At 45.2% G+C, this 27,563-nt stretch overlaps 1 long non-coding RNA gene across 1 annotated transcript; it reads left to right on the forward strand.

Moving 5' to 3' along the window:
* The first annotated feature begins 49 nt into the window (after nt 1–49).
* LOC142001010 (uncharacterized) lies at nt 50–10,364 on the forward strand. The gene is made up of 3 exons (XR_012642368.1): nt 50–237; nt 6,704–6,827; nt 8,917–10,364. It is a non-coding gene; the product is annotated as an uncharacterized LOC142001010 (long non-coding RNA).
* Nucleotides 10,365–27,563: the final 17,199 nt, after the last annotated feature.

Below are 27,563 nucleotides of genomic sequence, written 5' to 3' on the forward strand. Positions count from 1 at the left end.
CCGGGCCCGACCCAGCTTCCCCTTCCGGGAAGAGGGACCGAGCGCGCGCCCCATGGGCAACTTCCGTTTCCGTCGGACGGTCAGGGGCTCAGCCCTCCAACTTCCGGCATCCGGCCTATATCTGCTTCGCACAGACTTCCGCTTCCGCGGAGGCAAGAGGTGCCCTTAGCGGCCGCGGGGCTGGATGGTCGCAGGGGAGGGCGCTGCGGGCCCTGCGGGCCCTGCGTCTGTGCCGAGGTGGGGAAGCCGGGCAGGACACTGGGGTGCGGCCTGTTCTGTCTTACGAGCTTCGGGCTTCTCTCCGTAGCGCGCGGGGAGCTGCCGCGGGGCAGCGCCAGCCTGAGCCGGGACCCAGCTGCAGGAGCGTGAACGGGCCCACGGGCGAGGGGTTGTTTGTTACAGCTGATTCTGTAGGGTAGCGAGGGGCCGCCGAGGCGAGTGAGTGGGCCGCATGGTGCCCTCTGCCCCATCTCCGTGGGCTGCAAGGCGCTTGTAACCAATCTAGTCTCCCGGGAGCGGCGCTTGTAGACCTGGCATTTGTGGGGTCTGCCGACTGATTCAGCGCCCTGCTTTAATTGGATGTTGAGGGAGCCTGCAGCTTCACAATGTGCGCAGTCAGCACGCACCTTGCTTCACGGGCTCTTGTTGAGCACGTAGGTCACTTTTGTAATACCAGGAGAGAAACTCAAACAAAGGAGGTGGCAGAATCTTGCAGCTCGGTGCCTGGGCCAACAGTACACGAGGGGTGTGTCTACACTAGCCAGCTACTTTGAAGTAGCTGGCACAATGTCAAAATAGTACATGTTGTGTCTACACACGCTGTGCACTATTTTGGTGTTGAAATCAATGTTAGGTGGCAAGACGTCGAAATCACTATTCCTAGCCGAAGATGGGAATAGTGCCCTACTTCGATGTTCAACGTCAAAGTAAGGCATGTGTAGACAATCTGCATCCTGCTACATTGAAATAGCAGGGTCCTCCATGGTGGCCATCAGCTGAGGGGTTGAGAGACGTTCTGTCCAGTCCCTTTGGGGCTCTATGGTTGCAGCATGCAGCAGCTCTTAGTCCAGGGCTTCTGGCGGCGGTGGCTGCTGCTGGTGCAGCTGGGGGTCCATGCTGCGTGCATGGGGTCTGCAACCGGTGGTCAGCTCTGTGGATCTTGTGCTGTGCAGGCCAAGTGTGTCTGGGAGGGGCCCTTTAAGGGAGCAGCTTGGGGCTTTGCTGGCCCCTTATTTCGATGGGGAGCGCTTGTGTGTGTGTATGGCTGCTCCTCATTTCCTTCTGGGGTGGCTCCTTTTGACGTTCTCCGTCGCTACTTCAATGTCGAACGTTGATGCCACCAGCCCTGGGGGATGCGTAGACGATACGCCTCGAAGTAGCCTATTTCTATGTACTTACGTCAAAATAGACTACTTCGACATAAGCTACGTCTACACATGAAGCCTACATCGAAGTAGCCTATTTCGATGTGGAGACATTGAAATAGGCTATTTCAATGAATAACGTCTACATGTCTTCCAGGGCTGGCAACGTCGATGTTCAACATCAACGTTGCGCAGCACCACATCGAAATAGGCACAGCGAGGGAATGTCTACACGCCAAAGTAGCACACATCGAAATAAGGGTGCCAGGCACAGCTGCAGACAGGGTCACAGGGCGGACTCAACAGCAAGCCGCTCCCGTAAAGGGCCCCTCGCAGACACACTTGCACTAAACAGCACAAGATCCACAGAGCCGACAACTGGTTGCAGACCCTGTGCATGCAGCACGGACCCGCAGCAGCCAGAAGCCCTGGGCTAAGGGCTGCTGCACACGGTGACCATAGATCCCCGCAGAGGCTGGCGATAGAGCATCTCTCAACCCCTCAGCTGATGGCTGCCATGGAGGACCCTGCAATTTCGATGTTGCGGGACGCGCAACAACTACACGTTCCCTACTTCAACGTTGAACGTCGAAGTAGGGCGCTATTCCCATCCCCTCATGGGGTTAGCGACTTCGACATCTCACAGCCTAACGTTGATGTTAACATCGAAATAGCGCCCAACACGTGTAGTCGTGACGGGCGCTATTTCGAAGTTAGTGCCGCTACTTCGAAGTAGCGTGCACGTGTAGACATGGCTATAGTGTGCTAGTGTAGACGTAGCCAGGATGTGTCATGGGCTACCGATAGCATCTTAATGGGCTGCATATTGCCTGCCACCACTGTAGAGCCTGGTCTAGTCTGACCCATTTTTAAAAAGAGGGTATTAATCTCACTGAACATGCATGCAGGGGATTGGTTTGGTGTTATATCTGGGAACACCCCACATGTGCCCTGTATGAATTAGTCACATAAAGGAAGCTAACATATGAGTCCTTGACACCCCCCCCCCCCAACCCAACATCAGGTCTTTAAAAGCACAGAGGTAAGGGAGACATTGAAAACAGATGGAACTCCTCTATCATAGATGGGAAACCTTGGTCTTAGAAACAACAAGAAGTCCTGTGGCACCTTAGACTAACAGATTTTTTTTGGAGCATAAGCTTTCGTGGGCAAAGACCCACTTCATCAGATGCCCACAAAAGCTTTTGCTCCAAAAAATCTGTTAATCAGTAAGGTACCAGAAGACTTCACATCGTTTTTGTGGAAACAGTGACGTTGGCTACCTCTCTGATACTGGACTTTAGAGGTGATTTTTTAGTGTTTTCTGAGCACTGCTATTTTTAGATTTAGGTTAGTTTTTTGGAAGCAAGCAGCTCCCAACTAAGTTACATACATTGCAATAAATGCAAATCTTAGATTAAGCTCTTCAGTCACATGAGACATTGTAAACCATACACTTCAGAGGCTAAAATTCTCACTGTCTCTAGTAGAAAAAAGGATGCCACAACAGTTTTGGGTGGCAAAGAAGTTCAGAGAGAAGAGCTGCCTGAGTCTTGTCTCTGAGAGCTTCCTGGCTCTTACTGTCTGGAGCTCACCAAAGGCATAACAGCATGTTTATATAATTCTTTCTTCCAAAGACATCGATTAGCTCCTCATGTTCATCCAAAGTCAGGTTATTTACATCTTACTGATTGTGAAATCTTAGTCTCAGTGTAAGATGGTATTTAACTGACAAAACTGTCCTTGTCTAATTTGGTTTCTTATACAGACATTGCTCCTGTGTGAAACCACTGCTCCTAACTTACCTCTTTTTATCTGACATTGCTTCTAGTTATCATATCTCTTCTTATGTTAACATGTTGTTACTAAGGACAGGTCTACACTACAGTGGAAGATGGCTTTAAGATACCCAGTTTTAGCTGCATTAATTACATAGCTGGAGTCAATGTACCTTAATTCAGTTTTATCTGCCATCTCCACTAAGGGCAGTTGATGAGAGAGTTTGCTCCCATTGACTTCCATTACTCCTAATGGCTACGTCTACACGTGCAGCCAACATCGAAATAGCTTATTTTGATGTTGCGACATCGAAATAGTCTATTTTGATGAATAACGTCTACACGTCCTCCAGGGCCGGCAACGTCGATGTTCAACATCGAAATAGGCGCCCCTCCCAGACACAGTTGCACTAAACAACACAAGATACACAGAGCTGACAACTGGTTGCAGACCCTGTGCCTGCAGCATAGATCCCCAGCTGCCGCAGAAGCAGCCAGAAGCCCTGGGCTAAGGGCTGCTGCCCACGGTGACCATAGAGCCCCGCAGGGGCTGGAGAGAGAGCATCTCTCAACCCCCCAGCTGATGGCCGCCATGGAGGACCCAGCAATTTCGACGTTGCGGGACGCGGATCGTCTACACGGTCCCTACTTCGACGTTGAACGTCGAAGTAGGGCGCTATTCCTATCTCCTCATGAGGTTAGCGACTTCGACGTCTCGCCACCTAACGTCGAAGTTAACTTCGAAATAGCGCCCGACGCGTGTAGACGCGACGGGCGCTATTTCAAAGTTGGTGCCGCTACTTCGAAGTAGCGTGCACGTGTAGACGCAGCTAATGAGTGGTAAGAGTACCGGTACCAATGCAAGTGCCCTGTAATTCAATGTATCGTGTCCCTATGAGGCATGCTAAATTTAACTCTGGAAGATTGACTCACTGCAGCAGGGTCAATCTTCCCTGTAATGAAGATGTACCCTGAGTAGTATTTGTATTACAACAGCACCCCAAATTAGCTGGGAATTGTACAGACGTATAAGAAGACACAGCCCCTGCCTCAAAGAGCTCACAGTCTATGTAGAAACGAAAAACATGAAGAGTTGAGGGACAGGGTGGCAGCACAGAAGCTGAGTGGTCGCAGAGCATAAAGGTGGACAAATGCCTTATTATTTAAATGGTCATATTAGCTTAGTGATCAAGTCCTTTTGGAAAAAGGTTTGAATCTTTAATGTCACAAAGGTATGATAATTAATACTAGGACAATCTTCTAATAGTTGTCTTGGTCTATAATTCCTGATCCAATTCTAAATCTAACCATCCTGTACCCTAACCTAGTCAGTACATTGCCCAATTACATTATCAAGACAAATGAGTCTTGGGTGACATTGATTTTTTTTTTTTTTTTTTGCTTCAACCACTCATCTCAGGAGTTCCAGTCCTGCTTGAAGTCTTGATGTACAGCGAATCTGAGAGTCTCACCCTGTCACAGACATTGTACTTTGTTCATGCACACAGTGACCACACACTGAGAACTAAAGAAAGGCCTAATATAAACTACTAATAATGCAATGGGATCATTGAAAGATGGGGATTGAATTAACAGGAACAGGTGTGACTGGTGTAATGGGTTCTTGCCTTTCAAGTTTTGAAGTGTGGGAGAAGAAAAGTAAATGCTTGAAGTGTAACCTCTGCCTACGCTATTTCTGGCTTACTTGCATAAGCACCAAACCTACACAAGCACGTGGAAATAAAGACCTAAAAGGCAACAGAGGATGAACATTTCATTGTCGCCTACATACCAAGTTACATCTGAATTCTAAAGAGTAACCTTCTGTTAGCTGGTTTTCCAAGCTATCCTTTCAAGGCACTTGAGGTTTGCTACTCAAAACAGATAATGGTTTTGAAGGTGAAATCAATGGACTAAATCTTCCATTGGGATTTCTTTAAGTGTTTGCCTCCTAATTTGCATATTTGATTGTATCTGCCTCATGCACAGTCTTCCACTCTTAGCCATAATGGTGTGTTCCTTGTTATTAGAATGTGGCCTAGCGGCAGCAGATGTCCTTCTGCAAACTCCTCTGTCAGAACTAATCTGCTATATATATGAGAGTGTTTGTTTATTTGTTCAAGAATTCCTACTCAACAATAAGAGCTGGGACCATCACATTTGGTATACAGCTTCCTTTTATTATAACTTCGAGTGAAGTAGGGGGTTTGGGTGTACCAGGAAAATGGGAAGTGCCTGGAATGGGATTGCTTCTCATAAAACCATACAGAAAAGAGAGTAGGTAGGTGTAAAGGGCTGGCTGGTTGTATGTCCCTTTCCCACACACCCCTGTCTGGGACTGCACCACCCCCAAGCTTCACAGCCAACAGGCACCTTTTCAGGAGGATGTGGGAATTGAAGCTGTCCCTCTCAATTTGCACGGGGACATTGGTAGCCATTCCCTTTGTTAGTGAGTGAGGGGAAGTATAGTTTGCTGCATGCCTCATTCTGGCTGGAGAGCACAGGGGTCAGATGAACCTGGATCTTCCCCAGCTGGGGGACATCACCCTTCCCCTAGCTGTGCCCTCTGGACTTAGAGCAGCTATGGAGAGGTACTTCTTACCTGGCCTGATGCTGCTGCAGTGACAGCTGAGGTAGTCCTCTGTGCTTGGTGCAGCTTGTACGCTGAACCCCTCATCCCCAGTGCCACTCCAGAACAATGATTTAAATGAAACATACTTTTTCATTTTATTTTCCAAAAAAACAAAAATTAATTGAGTAAATGACCCAAGTGATGCCAGGTCAATTTTTTAGTAATAAATATTCCAGGATGAAAGCCAGTTTTACCCCCTAGAACCAGATGGAAGCAAAAGCAATTGAGTTGCCCAAAATGTTTGTAATGACTTCATAGCCAGTGAGGATGTTGTGATCACACCAGGAACAGCACCTTGGTGTTTTCCAAAAAACACTGATACCTCCCAAACTCAAAACCAAAGCAGTATTTGAGCACTTTCATAATTATATCCAACAGGGGGCAGCGGTGACACACAAATTAGTCAGTGCAGTCAAAGTTGATTGATAGGTCTTGTTTTTTCAGAGTAAGAAAATTTTTGGAGACACTGTGATAGGATCAGGTAGTTTCCATAATTCATTGCAAGGATAATAAACAGATTGCAACTATCCAAAGGGATTATCATGGACCTGTCAGCCCCTACTGCTTCTCTTTGTTGTTAAGTAAGTAAAACAATCCTAATTTGTACCTCCATTTTGCTACTGTGACCTGATCAAAATTCATGTGTTAACCAAGATCAAGCCACACTGATACCAAGATGGGAATTTCCAAAAAAAATCCAGGAAGTGGTGGTGGTACATGTCTGGATATGATGAAAAACCAAAGTTCTGACCAATGTGGTATTAAAACCCCATAGTCATTTTACAGTCAGGGATTGTTAAACTTTACTGTCCTTATAAAAAGTCTAACTCAGTCATATAAATTTCAGCCAGATGAATTTATCGCTTCTCTCCCAAAACACTGTTGAATCATATTGCCAATGTAAAACGACTACTTTGTTTACACTTCAGGGTTAGCTGTATTTCCGTGGCAAGTGGAAGAGGTACTGGACTTACAAGGCTAAAATGAGAGCTGAAGTGCAGAATGATTAACTGTATTGCCTAGAACTGGATGGGAAATTGTTTACTTGTCTGAGTAAGTTTTTGATGTTTTAAACGTATTTCCTTATCCAAATTGAAATAAAAAGGCAAATTTTTTACTAGTATTGCCAGCTGACACCCTAAAATAAAATTCAGTGTGGCTCAGTTGAAATGACTAATCAATTTTGAAATATGTCAATTTGAGCGTCCAAAATTTTTTCAAGTATAGTTAGCTCAGTTTTGAAATGGAATGTCATTTCATCCAGGAAAACTGCAATTTTTTGTTTAGAAAATGTCCAGATGGCACATTTAAAAAATGTGGAGCTTTTGAGTGAAGAAATTAATCAAAACCATCTCTTTCCTACAAGCATCTTTGGTGTTGACAAATTGATACATTTTTAATGTGAAGATGGTTTGAACCCCCTCCCCCAGTAATCCTGACCAGTTGTCATAGTTCAGGGCTAATACACCTGTATTTCCATTTGTGGTCCAGCAGAGACACCCATTTCCTCAGCCATCATCTTCCTTGGATGGAGACTCATGGCTCTCTTCCTGCTGACTGGGTTTTTTCCAGTTTGCAATATCCTATCTATGCTGTCATATTCCCAGCAAGTTGTACTGCCTAAAGGATAGGGTCTCTAGTGGTGTCTAACAAGTTCTGAAGCAGTAGCCAGTGAAGTAGCCACATTATTCTGAAAAGATATTTATTGTTCAAACCAGTTAGTCACACTTAACTGGCCAAATGGACACCACGGCTTATACTTTGCTTTCTCTTCAAAGGTTCAGACTAGGTTATTGTCCACAGTTCTCTGTTACCACATAGCCCTTTCTAAGCAAGCACATCTATTCTTAAAATGAAAATGCCACAGAGAATACATTAAAAATAGTAGAAGAACTTGGGCCATACATACTAATAAGCTTTCCAGAAACCATCTCCCTTCTCTCTTCTGCCAGTCCAATCAGGGCCTGTGCAGCTCTTAGGGCTGTCTGGGGAGCTAGGAGCACTGCACAATGCGCTCCAGGCAGAGCTGGTTGGGGAGGGGGGACACTGTGGTCTGGTCAGTGGTGAGGGATGGCTGCCTTTGGTTCTTCCCCTTCTGTACTTAGCACTTCCCTTCCTGGGACCACAGAGCCAGCTCCCACGCCCACCTATCCCAGTGGCCCAGCGTGGCTGTCAGCTCCTCTGCACTGTGGTTACAACTTCGTAACAGCCTTCCTTCAGAACAAGGAACCCCATAAATATTTTCATCTTTCCTGTACATAGCTTGGGCCTTTTATCTTACATGTCACGGACCAGGTAATTAAAGCCATGCAAATCCGCAGATTCTACATTTGTGGGTGCAGATATCTGTGGCTCATTTTTGTGGATACTGGTACAGATTTCATAACCAGAACCCTGCAAATTTGCAGCTGTCTGCTTTATAGCCATGGGTATCTGCTGCTCATTTTGGCATATGCTGATTTTGTATCTGACCAGGGCTCTGCAGGTAACCAGTAGGCAATGACCGACTTTTCAGGGGGTAGCTTTAAATGGCTGGGGTTTTGCACAATGGGACATGGGAATTTGCATTCACCTCCCTCTAGACTAGAATCTCCACATCAACTCCTTGCCTCTGTTTGACCACAAGTCTATTCTTGTCTGGCCCTTTGTGCAATACATAATCCTTTGAACACTTTCCAGGGTTCACATCTCCCCACTAGAAAGATTACATACAATCCTGGCCCTTGTTAATTTGTAATTCTTGCATCTAACACAACAGACTACAAAGATACTTAGCATAATTCAGTAAGTTTCTCCCAAGGATATTGCAGGAAATTGCCATATGTGACACACCAGCTCATTTAGACTCGTGCTCCTCAATGCTTGAATCTAAAATTGACTCACAGTTGGTAAAGTGCTCCACAGTTCTTCCGGCTAGAAGGCATTTTATTAGTGTAAGTTGTTTTACCATGTCAGGATGAAAGGCACTCTATAAATGTAAGATATTATTATAATGTTGGATGAGTTTTTTTTTAACCTATATATATATGACTAATAAATTCCTCATGACAACTCATAATATGTACCTGGTTTTATACCTGAGGGCAGCTACCTGGTACTTTTCCCACTGTACCTTGTCATTTTTTTCTTATTTATGACACAGGAATTTCTCAGTAAATCGCTAAGCATGGAGAAGAAAGAAGAGCCCAGTTGAACCCAAGGAGCATGGAGACAGTCATGAAGCATTCAGAATACCCAAGGATTGTTCTGGACGTTCACATTTACCTTTCCACTGGCAGCTTTTACACAATGTATTTCATGCATCTTACATATGAGTTATAGTTAACATGCTGGATTGAGGGCTGGAAACTTAATCTAAATATTAATAATAACGTATTATGAGAACTGGTATTATAAAGTTGTTTATATGTTGCTTCCCAGTTTTTTTCCAAAATGTGGAAAAATGAATGAATCACCCCACCGTGTAGCATGACCAGATAGCAAGAGTGACAAATAGGGACAGGGAATGGGAGGTGGGGTAATAGATACCTAGATATAAGAAACAGCCCCCTCCCTCAAATATTAGAACTGTTCCTATAAAACTGGGATATCTGGTCTCCCTACCACTATGGCAATTTGGCTTCTTTCAAGCATGTCTGGACAGGGCTCCGCAGAGATTGGGTCTTGAGACAAAATCGGAAAATGAGACACTCTCCACAGTCCTTCCATCCCTACCCAGAACATGATCACTGACTGGGGGCCAGTAGTTTGTTTTTGGAGAATGAGCCCACCCTGTATTCAACCAACAGTGGCAACTGCTCTCCCGCAGGGCTGGGCCATGCAGGGCAAGTCACTAAGGTTTTCAGTTTATTTTCTTGGGAGATTAATGTAGGTGAGGAAACCTAGCCAAACTCTTTGAGGGCAACAAGTAAATGGCTAGTGTCTCGGACAGAGATGAATTTGAAAAGTATGTAACACCTGAAAAGAGCTGATGGAGCACAGAGCACCCTGTATTTCTCAACATCTCACTTCTAGGCATGTATCCTATTGTTATAAAGGTTTAGATCTGTTAAAGCCTGAGTCTGCTGACTTAGAAGCAAGGCAGATCTTGATGGTCAAAAATTTTCTTGACCAGGAATCACTGATGCGTCTCTGTTGATGCTCTGGCAGTTTAAAGGAGGCGGCTGCAATTGCAGGTTGCTTAGCTGAATGTACTGGTTGGTACATTTCGAAATGTACTTCATGCATCTGGTTCCAGAACAGTTAGGGCACTCAATTTACTAAATAATGCTCATCAGCTAATGTAATCCCTGGACTGATATTGGTAAAGTATGGGATGAGGGTTGAATTGTTGGAGAGTAGCTTGGAGCTACTATTCTATTTAGAAGCTTCCTCTGGAAGGTTAGTGTGGATCTCTGCAATCAAGGGGACCCATCTAAAAATACGTAGAGTTTGTTGACTGCGCTGAGTTTGACAGTGTGTCATATGCACCTCTGTGTTATGGGCAATACACATCAGTCTGGAATCCAGTTTAAGGGAAATAAATGTTTCACAGTTTGTTTGTTTTTTAAAAATGTCTGTTTCCAGATCTGAAGAGGTGGGTCTGCCCCACAGAAGCTCATCACCTAATAAATTATTTTGTTAATCTTTAAAGTGCTACAGGGCTGCTTTTTTATTTTATGAAGATACAGACAAACACTGCTAGCTCTCTGTGATTAAAAAAAACGTGTGCATCATATTTTTTTAAGGGGACAGGGAGATATTTCTAATTAGTCATGTTCTTAAATGACAGAAGTACGTGGGAACCAGCATTTTAAGATTATTAGTTTTATCTCTTCACTCCATAGTTTTAAAAAACAACTGTTTGAAATTTTAGAGAACACAGACCTTTTGTGTTAGTTCTGAAAAGTAGTTGTTGCATTTTTTTTAAATTTTTTTAACTTTGCAGAAAATATTTGTTAATATACCTCTATTGCTTATATCATCCTGTCAAGTGGTTAATTATTTAGCAATGCAGCAAGTTTTCAAGTTGAATGCAGGCAAATGGGAGTTTGGTTCTCTGTTCTATTCTTGGATGATGTTGGGCAACACATCAGCTCTGTGCCTTCATTTCACCATTTTTAATAGCAGTAGAACAACACGTCCTAACTCCATGATGCATGTATATATGATGACTGGGGCTGTCTTTTGGACACACTCAACCTTTAATCACAATTTCAGGGCCTCTCAGCTATGAGTTTCCAAAGTCTTGAAAAAAAATTCTGAACTACTTAGTTTGTTTAATGAAGTAACAAACACAAGAATCCCATACATCTTGAAACCTTGTATCATAAGAATGGTCATGCTGGTTCAACCAAAGCCAAATATCTGGTCTTCCAACAGTGGCCAATGCCAGGTGCCCCAGAAGCAATGAACAGTTCGCTCTCTTTTTTTCCATCTCTGGGCAGAATCAATTTTGTTATGTGCACCAAAGCATGTGCGGCTGTGCACCACCAATAGAAACACTTGCTGCCAGCTGCAGGCAACTGCGGGCACTCTGTTAATCAGCTAGGCAGCCCTGGCATCTCACCTGGGTGGCCACCCGAATGCTCAGCTTACAGAGAATGCTTCAGGGAATCATCAAGTGATCTGTCCTCTGTTGCCCATTCCCAGCTTCTTGCAAACCGAAGCTATGGATACCATTAGTTTGTAGCACAGACATTGCTACTCATTCACAGAATCCACCTGCAATGGACTATACCGAATGTGAACACCAGAATTCAATGCATTCTCTGTGAGTCATTGGTAAAGTGTTGTTGCTGGAGGAAGTGACCTTTCCAGGGCACCTTGATGAAAAGGGCAATTCTTTTCCACTTGTTACGCCATACCTTTGTTGACATTCCCTTCCTGCATGCTGCACATGCAGAAATTCAGGAAGAAGATGCGGCCTCACATTTCTGAAACTTATCCCTAAAGCCACAGTTAATCACTGGTGACTATATCTTGACCTGAGTAGTGCACACATATAATCAAGAACAAAACATGGTTCCAAGTAAATATCCACCTCTTCCAAAGCTATGTCCTGTCATAGTAAGTTCCAGGTGGCTCCTTTTGCAGCTATTGGATATTCTGTTTGGGAATGTGTGTAATATAACAATCTCCTTCTTCTTTCTTAGCTAGTTAGTCCTGAGAGATAGGACTGCTCACCACAGTGGGGGCAAAAGCTGGACTTTAATCATGGTTCTGCCATTGATTAGTTGGGTGACCTTTGGAAAGTTACTTAAACTCCCTGGGCTTCATTCTCAATTTGCCCTTCCCCTTACATGGTAATTTATCCCTGTGTAAAATGCTAACATAGCAGCAGATCGCACAGATGTAAATGAGTACATGGGGCAAGGGAAGCAGTTTGTCTCAGAGTCTCCATCAGTAAAACGAGGAAAATACTATTTTTTCCAACTTTCCAGGATTGTGGGGGATTGCAGCCCCTCAGCCAACTGTGCTGTAAACTATGCCTCAGAAGTCATCTTCAATATATGATAAAATAGCACTGCAGAGGCAGTGTACCTGGAGGAATGTGGTCAGGGTTCCTCCATTTTCAGGTGTCTTTCCTCAGCGTCTATTGAAATAGCAAGGAGGTGGGGGGCACAAGCATATGTACATGTACAGGCCCCTCCTCCCAACTTAAGGGGAGGAGGTACTTGACTTCCTTTGGGATTCAGCTTTCCTCAGTAGACGTGCAGAGACACTGGCCAGTTGGCCATCTCCCTCTCCTTAGGTATCTTAACTGCAGAAAGAGAGTGCCTAAAGAACAACAGCCTGGCCTTTGCAGGAGCAGAGAACATGGTGTTATGAGGATGTTGACTGAGCCTACTGTGTGCCCAAGAGGTGCTGAAAGGGAAACCACAAAAGACCAGTTTGTGGCTTCCCAATTCTAATGCCATTTCTATGCCAACCCAATATCCCAGGTAAGACTGATGTAACTTAATGCCATCATGGTGAAGGCCCCAAGGGGCAAGTATGTCAGCTGGGACAGTCATTACATGGTGCTCCAATGTCCTATAGGGCTGGGTGGGGGAGGGGTTGGGGGTGGCATTGGAGCTGGTTATCCAAGCCTTATCTACTCTGTGTGGTTCTCTGTCTCCCTCCAGTCATGAGTGGACCATGTATAGAAGTTAATAAACTTGCTTCACCTAAGAAAGTTGGGTCTTTTAACTCAGGTGCGTTTCTCAAAGCTAGTGGTCCCTCTAATCTTTTCTATTCATAATGCTGAATAAATGTTACACCCACTGAGGCATGTGCAGATATGAACTACCAGCAGAAACAAAAATCCTTGCTGTGGGCACTCTGCTAATTAGCTGAGTGGGAGTGAAATCTCTCCTGAGTGGCCACACATGCACACAGCTTATAAGGAACAGAGCTTGCAGCCAATGACCTTGCCAGAGCACAGCGTTACACTTACATTTGCTCTATGCCACCTAGGTTTCCTCCCCACCTGGGGAAGCTCCAGTTTGGTGAGGCACTGGTTTTTCTGCACCTTTACTCTTCTGTTAATGAGACCAGTGATTTAACCCTTTCTGTTTGGTATCAAGATCCTACAGTAATTGGCACTATATCTGAATGCACACATAGTGCTCTGCAAAGGCAGAAAGTGCTAGACATACAATAAAATCTCAGCTACTGACAGCCACCTGCCTAAAAGCATGAGTGGCAATGAAACCAAGCAACACAAAGTTAAAAAATCCCAGGTGGCATGAAGGCTTTTTAGCCTAAAAGTTTCCCTGGAGCCATGAGCCTCGGGGATTGAAAGTACATAGACTTCGGAGGCTGGTCCATGCATCAGGGATAGAGCACCAAGAGACATCAAGATCAGCAGCGAGTACAAAAGTCAAAGGGGAATGGAAGAGAGAGAATATGGGATGGCTCATAGGGAGTGGAAGGGGTGTAGAAGGAGATTAAGAAACCAAAGTAGGTAAGGGTGGAGCTGCACCAACCCATGAATGTGATTTGGAAGGAGGATGGGGAATCTGGGATGCAGCTGAATAAATGGAGACAAATAACCAGAGCTCTGGGACAGGAAGGTGATCATGGTCAGCAGTATTTTTGATGGGCTGGAAGAGGTGAGGAGGGCTCTGCAGGGTATGGGACCAGGGATCATTGGCAGGGATGGGCAGGAAGAGGCAGCTCTTTGAGAGGTTGTAGAAGAAGGAATCACAAGGCCAATCAATAACCCAGAGAGGTGGAAGTTTCCCATCATCATTATATGCAACACAAGACCCAGGGAACTACAGGGCAGGTTCATCTTTTGTTGGCATAATTGAAACAGTATGATTGTTGTCAGTGTTCTTCAGTCTTTGAACAAAGTCTTAGGAGGCCCAAGGATACTGGTGGAGCTGTCTTTTGGTAACCTCGGTTTTAACCACTTACTGGCCCTCCTTTTCTAATGAGTCTTAAATTCAGTGGAAGATCTGCTCTTGTGCCTAGATAAGGTACTTCTGTGGTCTCTTCACCATGGTCTCAGAGCATCTCATGTGTTTACGCTTCCAGGACTCCCTGTGAAATAGGTCAGTGCTATTACCCTTATTCTACGGATGACTTGCCCAGGATCACACAGGATGTTTGTGGCAGAGAAAAAACTGATCTTGAGTTTTCTACAGCCGAGGATAGGATAGAGCTCTAAACACTAGGCCGTCGTCCTGCTGACTTCAGGAGAGCCAGCGTTTCGTCCAGGCTCTTGAAAAGATCTCAGGGCACATTTTGTCAGAGTGCAATGTAATTATTTCCAAAGCAGATAATTACTTTCTGCTTGTAAGTTCCTCTGAAGTTTCTAAGGCATGCCCTGCATGCCACTTGCAGACCTGCACTCTTGAGCAACATTGTTTTCTTTTAAACAATTCACTGATTTACAACCCAGCAGGGGTTACAGTTCAGCAATGAGTACATTAACCCCTTTCTGAACTCTTAAGGTGTTGTCAAGCTTTATCAGTGTTTGTAAATCCAGGGCTGGAAGGCTCTATGGATTTGCCAGGTGAAATCTTTAGTTGATCATCTCTGAAAGAGTGGCAATACAGTGTAAAGTGCAACTCTGCCACTTTTACTGAGAAGAATTCTTCCTTGTATTTCAGCATGAGATGCCCTTTAGCCTGCCATGAGAATAATTCACTTTTTCTTTGCCTGTAAGTCTTTGTCCTTTACGATAAAGCATATTCATCTCAGATGTCAAACAGCAGCTCTGCATCACCTCTCTGGTGGTTTTCATCTCATTTTCCTCACAGCCTTTCTGTACATCGTGTCTCCAGTCCCCCATTCATTTCAGTGTAGAAAATGGCGAGGTGAGAAAGGTAGACGGGAGCGGGGAGACATTTAAACTGTGTTCACTGGTGCATTGCCACATAGGGGAATACGTTGACAACAGGTGCATCTTGATGCTTTGCCCCGACAGTTTCTTGTGCTTCCTGGAGTTGGGGTGAGGATGGGCATCATGCCTACTGGGTGACACATTTTTGGTGGGCTGCAGTAGAGTTCTCAGAAGCCCTTGGTTCCTCGGTCAGTCCCCAAGTTTTCTTTCCAGTCAGAGTAGAGGATGAGACTTCTTGGGTGCTGGTGAACAGGCCCAACTTTGACTATGATCTTGAGCAGGGTTTTCTCTATCCAGGGGTCAGGACACAAAAATGGGGTCCCCAGAGTGTCTTAAAGAGTTGCATGGCAGCTCCTGTGGCTGCACTCGCTTCCCTGCTCCAGGCATTGCACCGGTAGGGTCCCAGCCCCATTTGGTCCAGTTGTCATGACAACAGGAGTCAGGCTAGGCCAAGTTTGAGTGAGTGTCAGTGTGTCACAACTCCATTCACATAAATGTGGTCCAGTCAGGGGGGTGGGGCCGGATTCGAGAAATGCCGCTATCCTGAAGGTGGTGAGGCCAGAGCAGAGTGCCAACCCAGCCAGTCTCACACCAGAGGGCCTGCAGGAGCTGCCAGTGTGGGGTGAGTGCCAAGCAGAACCCAACCTCCTTGTGGGCACGATCCAAACAAAACTATCCCAGGGCCTTCACCCCCAGATATATACTGGGTTGTGGCAGGCCAAAAACATTTACAAATGGGTCCTGATACCCAAAAGGTTAAGAATCACTGATATTGTGACTCTCAGATCTGCCTACATCTCATTCTGACATGGGGGTGATCATTCAATATCTCTGCGCCTCTGTTTTCCCCATCTGTAACGTGCGGCTAATGATATTTAGCTACCTCCAACAGAGGCCTTCGAGGCTTAATTAATAATTATTATATGTTTTGAGCTCTTTCATTGACAGAGTCCACATGAAGTGCCAAGCATGAATTATATTGTTAATTGTTCATAATTATTGCTATTATTAAACTCATGATCAATGTCACCTATATTTGGGTCACACTCATCAGCCTTTCCAGACATTACATTCCTGGGAATTTTTTCTTTCTTTCTTGGGCTCACTGAGAGAGACAGGGAAGCCATTCTTGATTTTTCAGGATGTCTGAAATCAGAAGAGCTTTAGTGACCTTGATGCTCAGAAAAACAGGGATTTGGACTGAGAACTATCAGCAGACCCCTTCAGAATCCACTGAAAGCAAAGCCCCACCTTACAGGAAAGAACATTTTCACAGAAATTCAGTGTTGTTTATGAGAACCCATCCTGTGAGGTGGGAAATCCTTTAAGATCAAAGGGGGTTTTCTAAAGACCAGGACTTCAGGTGTTCAGATTTTCATCATTTTCTGACAGTCCATTCTTATTGCAAATATGCTCCCTTTTGATCTCTTGCTGCCTGCCTGCCCAAGGTCAGTAGGGACTCCTTGGTGATCAGTCACATTAACAGTGTTGACTCGTGTCTTTTGCATATGTGATTTGGGTTCTTGGTATTTAAGAACCTGTCTCCTATGGGTACCCAGGAGACACTACACTACAGATAACAGCAAGCCTCCAAGTAGGCAGACTTATGATGGCAGGGCTCTTTCTAGCTTGCTCACAATAATAATAATGACATTGCTGCTTGGGCTGTCAAGCCCACCTGTCACCTGGGGTCTAAGCTGAGGTTTCAGTGAAGTTCTTAATGAATATGTGTCCACATCATAAAGCCAAACACCACTTCAGTTAACACTATTGAAGTCTAGCAGAGACTGAAAGGGATGTGAAGACTGTATTCCTCTTTCATCACTCAAGACAGTTCCTCCTAGTTACGGTTGAGAAAAATTTGTGGCAAAAGCTTGCAACATAGCTCTAAGCTGTATTTATTGTGTGTCTACATAAAGGACTGCAAGCCTCCAGGGCTGGTAAGCCAACGCATTCCACCAGTACTAAATTAATGCTAAAAAGATCAGCTAGAGGGAAAAAAGTTCATATATTGTATAAGATATAAGATTGTATCTGTTTATACACAAAATTCATTACAAAATTGCCAGCGATTTTCTTGCAACTGATAGATCCCAAGAGAAATAACCTAATTTTGCAGGTCCTATACTGTAATGAAAACCAAGACATGATAATGTCAGTAGGGTTTAATAGCACTCCACTACAGCACACACTGTACTGTGGCTGTCAACGGAAATGTAATCGTGGAAGTATTAAACAGTAAAGAGGAAATAGTTGAGGGCAGTGGTGGAAATATTAAATAGGAGACAAGAATGTGCCTTGGTAAATTGTTCCAGTTATTAATTATGCTAAGACTGCTTGTATGAGTGATCTGGTAGGACTAACTCACTGTTCCGGTGTTTTGTAGGGTTCTCTCCTATTTAGGAAGATCTCTGTAATCAGCAATTTACCAGGGGTTGTGGTGGATTGTCTGACAATGGTAATTTTTAAAGGAAGACTGGATGTTTTTTCTAAAGAAGATGGTCTAGTACAAACAAGAATTGGTTCAGGGAAGTTCTCTGGCCAGTGTTATACATGAAGTCAGAATAGATGCTTGCTGCTGTCCCTTCTGTCCTTAGGATCCATTGATCTTCTCTTCTGTCTGCAGTGAAAGCTGGTATTTCAGAGAAAAACTAGGCAAGACAATTCATAGTAAAACACACCAAATATGTTACATGGTTCCTTCTTGATCCAAGCAGGTGTCAGCTAATACCAAGAAGCCTAAAGCTGGATTAACCTTATGTCACCATGTTTAAACTACAGATGTCACTCATGGTCATTAAGCTATGTAGTCAGGGTATTTAACTCTATGACCCCTTCCTGTGAAGAGTTCCACAAGCTTACAGTGTCCATTACCAATGTACACTTCTGGCTGGAATAGCTCCCTAGTCTGTGGATGTATGGTGTCTGTCATACAGCTTCACTTATCAGTGAATAAAAAGAGAGTCTGGAAAGTGGCAAAATATTTAAAATTGAAATATTGTGATTCAGAAATGCCACCATACTTCCTTATGGGAGTTGCAGTTTGAGTGTCTTGTTCTCCTTTATAGGCTGGGCTCCTTGATCAGACTACATCTCCCATGATGCACTACAGTTTCCCCTCTTGATAAGTCTCTGGTCTTAGTATACAGGGATATGGGAATGTGTCTGTGGGTATCTATATCAAATTACAAGCGCCAGTTGACCATAAGACAAGACTATGTCTTCTTTGTGGTCTTTTTGCCTCCAACTTAGACTGAAGTTCCAGGATGAGTTGAGACAATGTAAACAATGCGGAGAAGTTAAGGATCGTTAATGAATGATTTTACACTGGCAATACAACGGATATGCTAAAGAACATGACCAAAGCATCCATGTTTTTTAAGCCTGGACTTCAGCTAGATAGTAGCCAAACAACAGGTCATCTGATGGGGACTTCGCAAATGACCCAGGAGATCACATGACAGAAGGAACTGGAAGTTATAAAATGACATGGTTTGCTCTTAGTAGCTTGTTCTCCTAGCAGATCAAGATGGCAAAACTGGGAAGGAAGGAAGGAAGGACAGACAGACAGAGGTCCAGGACAAGAGGACCTGGGGCACTTCAATCACTGATGATGACCAGTTATGGCCATGGCAAACTCAGGCTAGCTACCACTAAACTCACTTCACATGCACCACTGGACAACCATCCCAACTTACAATTACTATGCGCCATGAATAGATCTGGGTGGGTGAAATAAGGCAAAAGCTGTTTTATCCTATTGCCAATATCCCAAGTTATCTGGTCAATCCTACTTTCCATTTCTCCTTTTCTCTTCTTCTCATGTGTTCTAGGATTTTACATTGTATTGAGCAGTCGTAGCTGTTTTGTCCTAGGGCCTTTACTGTGCTAATAACATTAGGAAAGTTGGTCTCATAATTTGAATGAATGAATGAATGAAACCCCTCACCCACAGATTTAATAACATTTTTAGAAATAAAAGCATATTGTTCGGTTTGCTCTAATTTAAGGGGTTATGTCATTTGTTTTTTTTTACATTGATAGTATGGTAGCATCTAAAGGCTCCAAACAGGGCTGAGATGTATTGTGAGGGCATTGTATCCATCCCTCTTTTTCAGCATTGTATGCTGCTACACATCATCATAGTACTAGAGCACTGTACACACAGAACAGGAGGTAGACCCTATCTGGAAGAGCTTGCCGTCTAAAAGACAAGCAGACACATAGATACAGACTGTGATGTGGTGGACTAAACCCCAATGCCCCTACAGGAGACCGGAGGCCTTGCCACACCCCATCCCAGCGAGAGGAGCAGACGAGGTCGTCCAGACACAGGGAAGCCTCTGTCTCTGCTGCAGCCAATCAGGGCCCATCAGGCTGATACAAAAGAAGCTGCTAGGCTAGGGCCTTGCAGTCAACCCAGGCAGGTCTATATACTGCTTGGGGTGGACCAGCAGCACTTCGGACAGCTCTGAGTGTGAGTTGAAGTTAGACCTGGGTCAGGCGGGCCCAGGTCCAGGGGCCAGAGACTGGCCACAAGCCCAGTACAAACCAACAGCACTGTTGACAGAACTAGTCAGATCGTAGCAACAGAACCTTGCCAGGTGACCAAGCAAGACCCTACGCCCTCACAGGCAAGTGGCCCCTGTTACACAGACAACCAACCAAACACCGTCTTCCAGAAACACAGCGCAATGTACTAATCATAGTACTGGAGGTCATCGGGTCCAGTCCTCTGCACTCTTGGCAGGACCGATTCATTTGTTCAATTAAAATGAGTATTAATTACATATTATAAAGAATTAGTTATGATTTATAAGTCTTCGGTCGAAGGCAGGTGATCGTGGAAATGACCACAAATCCTGAAAATGATCAGTTTTGACATAATGGCTCATCCAAAAATTTATACCTGAAGCTTATTGTTATCTTTATTTGTATTAAGGTAACAATGGGGGCCCTAGCTGTGCAGCAGGACTCTGTTGTGCTAGATGCTGTTCAAATATAGAACAAACAGGCAGGGCATGTTGTGCTTGTTATTTTCCTATTTTGAAAGATGAAGTGATCTGGCTAATGAAGAAGAAACCATGCCATGTGACACAAGGGCCAGCCACACGGTATTACTAGTCATTAGTCAAAGCAAGCTGTTTCTGAATGACTTTTAGTCTGGATATTGTTAACCCCAAACTATTGAGCACTTACAAATAATGAACGTGTTTATAGAAATCAGGATCCATTCCTAAACAATTTGCTCACTAATAGAGGGCCTGAATCCATAATGCATTTTCTTTGCACTTCTGCTTATTAGCCCAAGAAGCAAAAGTGCTGTTCAGACTTCACTCGCTGACAAACAGTTTCAAGTGTATAATCTTCAATGGTGAATGACTTCTTGTTTAGCGAACTGACAGGGAGCCGTGCAGATGGTAGACTGAGCTCTGTCTTAAGCTGTGAATCCTTCTGTGACAGACGGGGCAATTTCCTGCAATGTCTTTGTATCATATTTATACATCATTCTGGATCAGGGTTTGTCTGAGATTCCACGCGGAAGGATTCAGCCCTTCAGGAGCTAAGAACAGTGTGAGGTGATTAGATAAATGCATTCAAGTTATAATTTTTTGGAGTAGTACTGCTTCCTGGGGTGGCTCAAGAAGGTGGGTTCCTGCTGGACTCTTCAGAGACCAACAAAGAGAGATTTTTTTAAATTAATAGCATAGGTGTAAATGGACTCCAGGCCTCCTTTGTGATGAAGCAAATTGACAGAATCATCTCTTCAAGACCAGTGGGACAATCCTTGGAAGAACTGACACCAACAAGAGTTCCAGATCAGAGTTGGATTCATAGAATCATAGAACTGGAAGGAAGGTCATCTCCTCCAGTCCCCAGCACCACCCAGATCACCCCGACAGATGTTTCTCTAACCTGCTTTTAAAAATCTCCAGTACTGGAGATTCCACAACCTCCCCAGGCCATTTATTCCAGTGTTTAACCACCCTGACAATTAGGAAGTTTTTCCTACTGTCCAACCAAAACGGCGCATGCTGTTGTTTAGGCCCATGGCTTTTTGTCCTATCATCAGCGAACTCCTCAGATGGTGAAATAAGTCCCATATTGTTTTGGGATGAGGGCGCTAAATGTAACTAATACCAGATGTGTATTAGGTCCAGTCTTTGATCCTCATGCTCTGAGGTCCTTATGCAGTTGGCATAACGACATTATGTCAAAGAGAGTCTTAACAATGAGATAACACCTATGCTTTAAATCAGAGGCAACGTGTACTTGGTAACTGCTTATAACTAATTGCTACCAAAATTAACTGAAGACTCTGATGGGGAATACCAGAGGGAAATCCAGAATGCTCCAAGGTCCATGCATGGCCATCACCCACGTATGGTTTATCACAAAATGAAAGAATATAAGAGGTGGCCTCAAATACAGTACACAACAGTGTAATGCCTCGGTATGAATTACAGGCTTCTGACAATGGAAGGAGAGAAACTGGAAGGCACAAGCAAGGGAGAAAAGGTCCCTGAGTCTTAAATATGCAACGCTTCCTTTAAATCCTGCCAGCAATGTAACGGGAGGGTAAATTACAGTTGGACCAATGTGAAGGTGTCTGAGCAGAAGCACTGCCAGCAGAGCAGTCTGAAAGGGCCCTCATGTGGAATCAGGCTGACCACCTTGCTCATCTCCCACTGATCCTGATTTACACCATGTAAAGTCTGATTCCCACTCTCACACTTCAAGGGCAGAAGGTGGGAGCCAGCGAGAAACCATAAAAGTAATTTGCCTCTGTAGGCTTCTGCTTAAAAGCTTCCTGAGGTCACACATTCCCTGAGCCTGGGAGGTAGCCACCACCACCTGAGTGAGAAAAAACGCTCTTTAATATCCAGGAAAACACACTGGGTAGGGTGACCATATTCCCCAAGGCTATATATGTGACACCCTGGGGGCAGGTCCCAGCCAAATGGGCCAGACGGTCACCTTGAATCAGGCAGTGGCTGCCCTGTGAGGGCTGCCACCCTGCTGGGTGACAGGGGTGCTTCCTGGTTGCAGGAGGCAGCTCTGGCTCCTGGCTGCCCCATGCCTTTGGGTGCTGGGAATGGGCTGTGGCCCCATGGGTGACCTCCCCACGCCAATGCTCCTCTGAGCTCCCCCAGCCATGAGGAGCTGGGAGCGAGTCACAGCTGCGCCAGTCTGGTTCCCAGCTCCTGCAAGTGGCAGGGATCCAGGAGCCAGGCATAACTGCACCTGTCCAGTTTCAGGCTCTCAGCTCCAGTTCTCCTGCAAGGAGCCTGGAGCTGGGACCCCAGGCAGCCACAACTTTGTGGCTCCCGCAAGCTGCAGGGACCCGGGAATCAGGTTGCAGCTGTGCTCATGTGCTCCCAGCTTCTAGCAGCAGCACAAATATGGGGCAATTAGCCCCTTTGTGAAAATAAAATAGGATGCCTTCCTGGTGCCCAAAATACAAAGCTGTGCCACCTAAAATGGGACAGATGGTCACCTTATACTTGGAATGTCTCCCTATGGGGTAACCCTAAGCTCTTGACCATCCCTTAGGAGAGAGCTTGAAAACAAAAAGGAAGAAATTAAACTGCCACCTTAAATTCAAAAAATCCCCCTCTCTCATCCCACTGGCTCATCTGGCTGCTTGTCAACAGAGAACCCACTCTCTCTGGGTTTAACCCTTTACAGGCATTCATTCATGACACACCAGAACCAGGATGAGCAGAGGCAGGTCCATAATTTTCAGCAGTGACATTTGGAAAGAGGTTGATTGCACATGAGAGAGATTTACACCAGACAGGGATTTATCCCTGGGACTAAGAAAGGTGGTGGAAGAAGCTAACAGTGCCATGATGGGAACAGGTTTCAGTGGGGCTTAACCAGCTGTTGCAAGATTCTAAGGTCCAGACCATTAGCACAGAGGTGAATGTCTGGGTATAGCTTCAAAAAAGACAGCTGTTTTGTTTGTCAGTGTTTTATTTCAGTGGCAGGTATTCACTTTGAGGCACACAGAAACAATAATAACAACAACCCTTGCATAGCTCCTTACATCTGCAAAGCTCTATACAAATATTTTCTAGTCAATCCTTCTGCAAAGTGGGCCTCATTATCCTGTTTTAGTGATGGAAAAAGAGGTTGAAAGAGGTGAATGACTTGCCCCAGACTGCAAAGGGATTGATTATTAGAACTGATATGTTCTCAGGCCTTTGTTTAGTTCCCTTGACCCTGCTGCTGTTCATGCCACAGCCTCTGCCCGTCTCTCTCTCTGGGTGTGTATTTTCAAGTGTTTTCCATCTTCATTATTGCTTCTTCTCCTGGTGGATGGAAAAGCCTACTGGTTTCATGCTGTATTTTGCTCTTATTTAAATAATTCTCTCTCTCAAGTACTTAGATTGCCCCTCCCCATCATTAGAGCACCTGTGTGCTCCACAAGTTTTAATATATTTATCCTCAACACACCCTGTAAGGAAGTGCAGTGTTTTTCTGCCTATTTGCAAGTGGGAAATAGAACCTCAGAGAAATTAGGTGGCTTGCCAGGACATCTGTGGTAAAATAAGGAATGGAACCCCCATCTTCCAAGCCCAAACCCTAAGGAGTGCTGCCTGGTCTGATAGCCATGTTAGCCACAAAGGAAATGAATTCAAAATTCCCAGTCTGCTTCCTGCTCACCTGGGCAGCAGCAGAGGTGAACGCGATGACCAGAATGGATATATTGGGGCATTGTGGGATACTTCTGGAGGCCAATAAAATATAATTTAATAACACTATGTCTACACATGTGTCTAAGATCATCCTTGCAAATTTGATTTTGGCGTTACTCCTCATGCAAAATCAAGAGTATAAAAGTCAGCCTTAGGACCCCTTAAAATTGATTTAATGAGCCCTGTAGTGAAGTCTGGTGCTTTATAAAAATTGATCTAAGTTGCTTGAAATTGAATTAATCCTCTAGTATAGACCAAGCCAGAGTCCTAACCACCAGACCTTCCTTCCTCCTGCAGCTCAGCTGAAGTAGGGTCATTTCTGCAGAGCTCCAAGATCCTTTTCGCACAACAGAGACTTAACCCTTAAATTCGCAGTTTTAAAGACCTTATTTCCTGCCATGGCTTGGTTGCGTATTAAACTGGTTGACTGAACGCAATGAGAAAACATCAATAGATCCATAGCACCCCGTTGGATTGCAAGCTAAGACTGATATTTTTGTTAGCATTCATTGACTAATATATTAAAAGAAATTAAGCTTTTACGAACTCTTCCCATGCCATAGTCACTGTTCCTTACTCATGGTGTGGGATTAGTCCATGAAACCAACAGGAGTAGTTTTTGTTTCTTGATTGGTTGATACTTTTTCAAGCATGAGAATAATGACCAGCAAATGACTAAGAGCAAATCCTCTTACTTACTGATGAACACCCGACCTGACAGGTGAACTAGCCTGTTCCAGGCATCCCTGAGAGCAAATCGCATGTACACAAATATTCACGAAGAGCAAATAATAAAGGGCACACACAGCTAAACCAAACATTTCTTTGGGGTTCAAATGAACATTGGTGAGGACTCCTGTGCTGTATTCACGCAGCTCTATTTTTGGGTCAAGCACAGTGGTCCCTCTCTTTTTTTTCCATCCATGGGTGGAATAAATTTTGTCATGTGCACCAAGACACATGCATATGTGCACCACCAATAGAAAAGTATGCTGCCAGCGCTGGGCACTCTGCTACTCCTCTAGGTGGCACCTGAATCTCTCCTGGGGTGGCCACCCAAGCACTCAGCTTACAGGGAACACTGGTCAAGCCATAGTATAATTTTCCAGATAAGATTTTGGGATGAATTGTTTCTGAAACAAAGAGACCCAGGTTCCCAAGGGGCCTCTTCTCCTATTCAAGACATTTGCTACACCAGGGCTACGTCTACATGTGCAGCCAACATCGAAATAGCTTATTTCGATGTTGCGACATCGAAATAGTCTATTTCGATGAATAACGTCTACACGTCCTCCAGGGCCGGCAACGTCGATGTTCAACTTCGACGTTGCTCAGCCCAACATCGAAATAGGCGCAGCGAGGGAACGTCTACACGTCAAAGTAGCACACATCGAAATAGGGTGCCAGGCACAGCTGCAGACAGGGTCACAGGGCGGACTCAACAGCCAGCCGCTCCCTTAAAGGGCCCCTCCCAGACACAGTTGCACTAAACAACACAAGATACACAGAGCTGACAACTGGTTGCAGACCCTGTGCCTGCAGCATAGATCCCCAGCTGCCGCAGAAGCAGCCAGAAGCCCTGGGCTAAGGGCTGCTGCCCACGGTGACCATAGAGCCCCGCAGGGGCTGGAGAGAGAGCATCTCTCAACCCCCCAGCTGATGGCCGCCATGGAGGACCCAGCAATTTCGACGTTGCGGGACGCGGATCGTCTACACGGTCCCTAGTAGGGCGCTATTCCTATCTCCTCATGAGGTTAGCGACTTCGACATCTCGCTGCCTAACGTCGAAGTTAACTTCGAAATAGCGCCCGACGTGTGTAGACGCGACGGGCGCTATTTCGAAGTTGGTGCCGCTACTTCGAAGTAGCGTGCACGTGTAGACGCAGCTCAGGATGTTCTCTTTAGGGGATGTCCTAATTAAGAGGAATATCATGAGTATGCTTGGAAAGGTTTACTGGGTGCCAATAGTACACCTAGCCCTGGCCAAACATATAGGACAGTGTGGTTCCAGATACCAGCACTTGACAAATCAAGGAGTTTTACAAAGCGAATGTTTACAACAAATTAAAAGCCAAATTGCTCAGGATAGGAAATAAAACCCACGTAAGTCATCTGTGGCACGGAGGTGGGTTACAGCACTAACGAGCACTGACCATGGTTAACAGCTATGCATCATAGCCACCCTTGTCCAGGATCCAAGTGGTGGGTAAATTGCACTTTAGTCTGTTATGTAGCCACCGAGCAAACACCCATAACACCTAACAGAGTCTGAATCTTTCATCATAAGTAAATACAGTCATTGGAGGAATTTGCCCCTCTTGGGAATAAGTCCTAAGACCTCACAAAAAAAAAATAGCTCAGTCCCTCAGGCAATGAAAGCCAATGCTTCCCCTGACACGGTCCCTCGTCGTCCTCAGTCATGTCCCTCAGTGGTCATCTCATGTCCCTCTGTCTGGCTGCAGTCAGTTAAAGTCCGGGCAACAATCTTCTCTCTCATCTTGACACATGATCTTAGCCAAAAGGCCAAGAGACTCAGATGCACCCAAGACATCTTGTGATGGGGCAAGTCCCAGGACACTGCTGCTTGAATCTTGGCTGGTGGGGTGGGAGGTCATTGATGAAAGTTTAATCTTCCCATTCAACACAAACACGTCACCCTGTGGAGTAAAAGCCTTCATCTGTGCTGCCTGTGCATGCAACCAAACCCCTTATGTAAGAGTCCCTTGAGTGCTTTGCTAATTACTGTGTTTTTCCCTTACACCCTTAGCTCCTAGTTTCCTCATTCCCCTCCTCCGTGAAGGCTGTGCTGTAGTGTCTCTTCCTCCTATTAGCATCTGCTATAGTTTCTCAGGAATGAGCCGGAGGTTACTGGTATCACGTGGTTGAATAATTCCAGTGACTGCCTATGGCTAGTGGTGCTCAGGTTCCTCCCCTATGCGTGTCTGATGTCTGTTTCCCCAGCTTGCACAATGGGAAGCCAGGGAGCAGGGGCAGTTACTGGCAGCGTTCCCTGTCAAATGAGAGATTCAGGTACAGGCAGATTAAGAGAGCATCCACAACCACCCACAGGGGGCAGCATGTGTTTCTTTTGGTGGTGCACATCTCCAGATGGCTTGACGCACATAACAAAATTTATCCCACCCATGGATGGAAAAAAATTAGAGCGCTCCCTGGTCGCTAAGAGGGTGCTTCACCCCGGCCTCCAGCAGAGGAACCATGAGACACCTTGACTGCCTTCCCCTGGAAGCTGGAAATTGCTGGGATAATTTGTTCAGTAGAAGGGAGATGGAGAATGTGATTGAAAAGTTGCTGGCTGGGCCTTGCAGGCTGCGATCAGCATTCTCCCTGCTCTGCCGGACCTGCTCACATCAGCATTCCCAAAGGATTACAGTAAGCATGGCAGATACTGTACTGGAGCACGCCTGGAGATGGAGGAGAGCTGGTTGGGGCGATGACCCAATCCTTATAATGACTGGGTGGAGGCAAGGCAGGTATAAAAACTTGTAAGAAAGGAACACAAGGCACAGAGACCAGGAGGAGGGGAAATAACAGCTGGTGCCCTGGAGGAATGAGAGGAACAGCTGCCGAGATCTTGTTCAGACAGGTGAGCGTGTGCTGATGCGTGGCTGGTGAGCTGGGATTTATTAACCTCTGGCTTGTCTATGACTGTTTCTCCATTGGAAACTTGAGTGTGGGGGGCAGAGTGATAGGCAGGGGCTGTGACCTGTTGGGATCATAGGGGATGGAGCCAAAGCTGGGTCAACCCCTTGTGAC

The sequence above is a fragment of the Carettochelys insculpta genome, chromosome 23 (genome assembly GCF_033958435.1).
Source record: "Carettochelys insculpta isolate YL-2023 chromosome 23, ASM3395843v1, whole genome shotgun sequence".
NCBI lineage: Eukaryota > Metazoa > Chordata > Testudines > Carettochelyidae > Carettochelys > Carettochelys insculpta.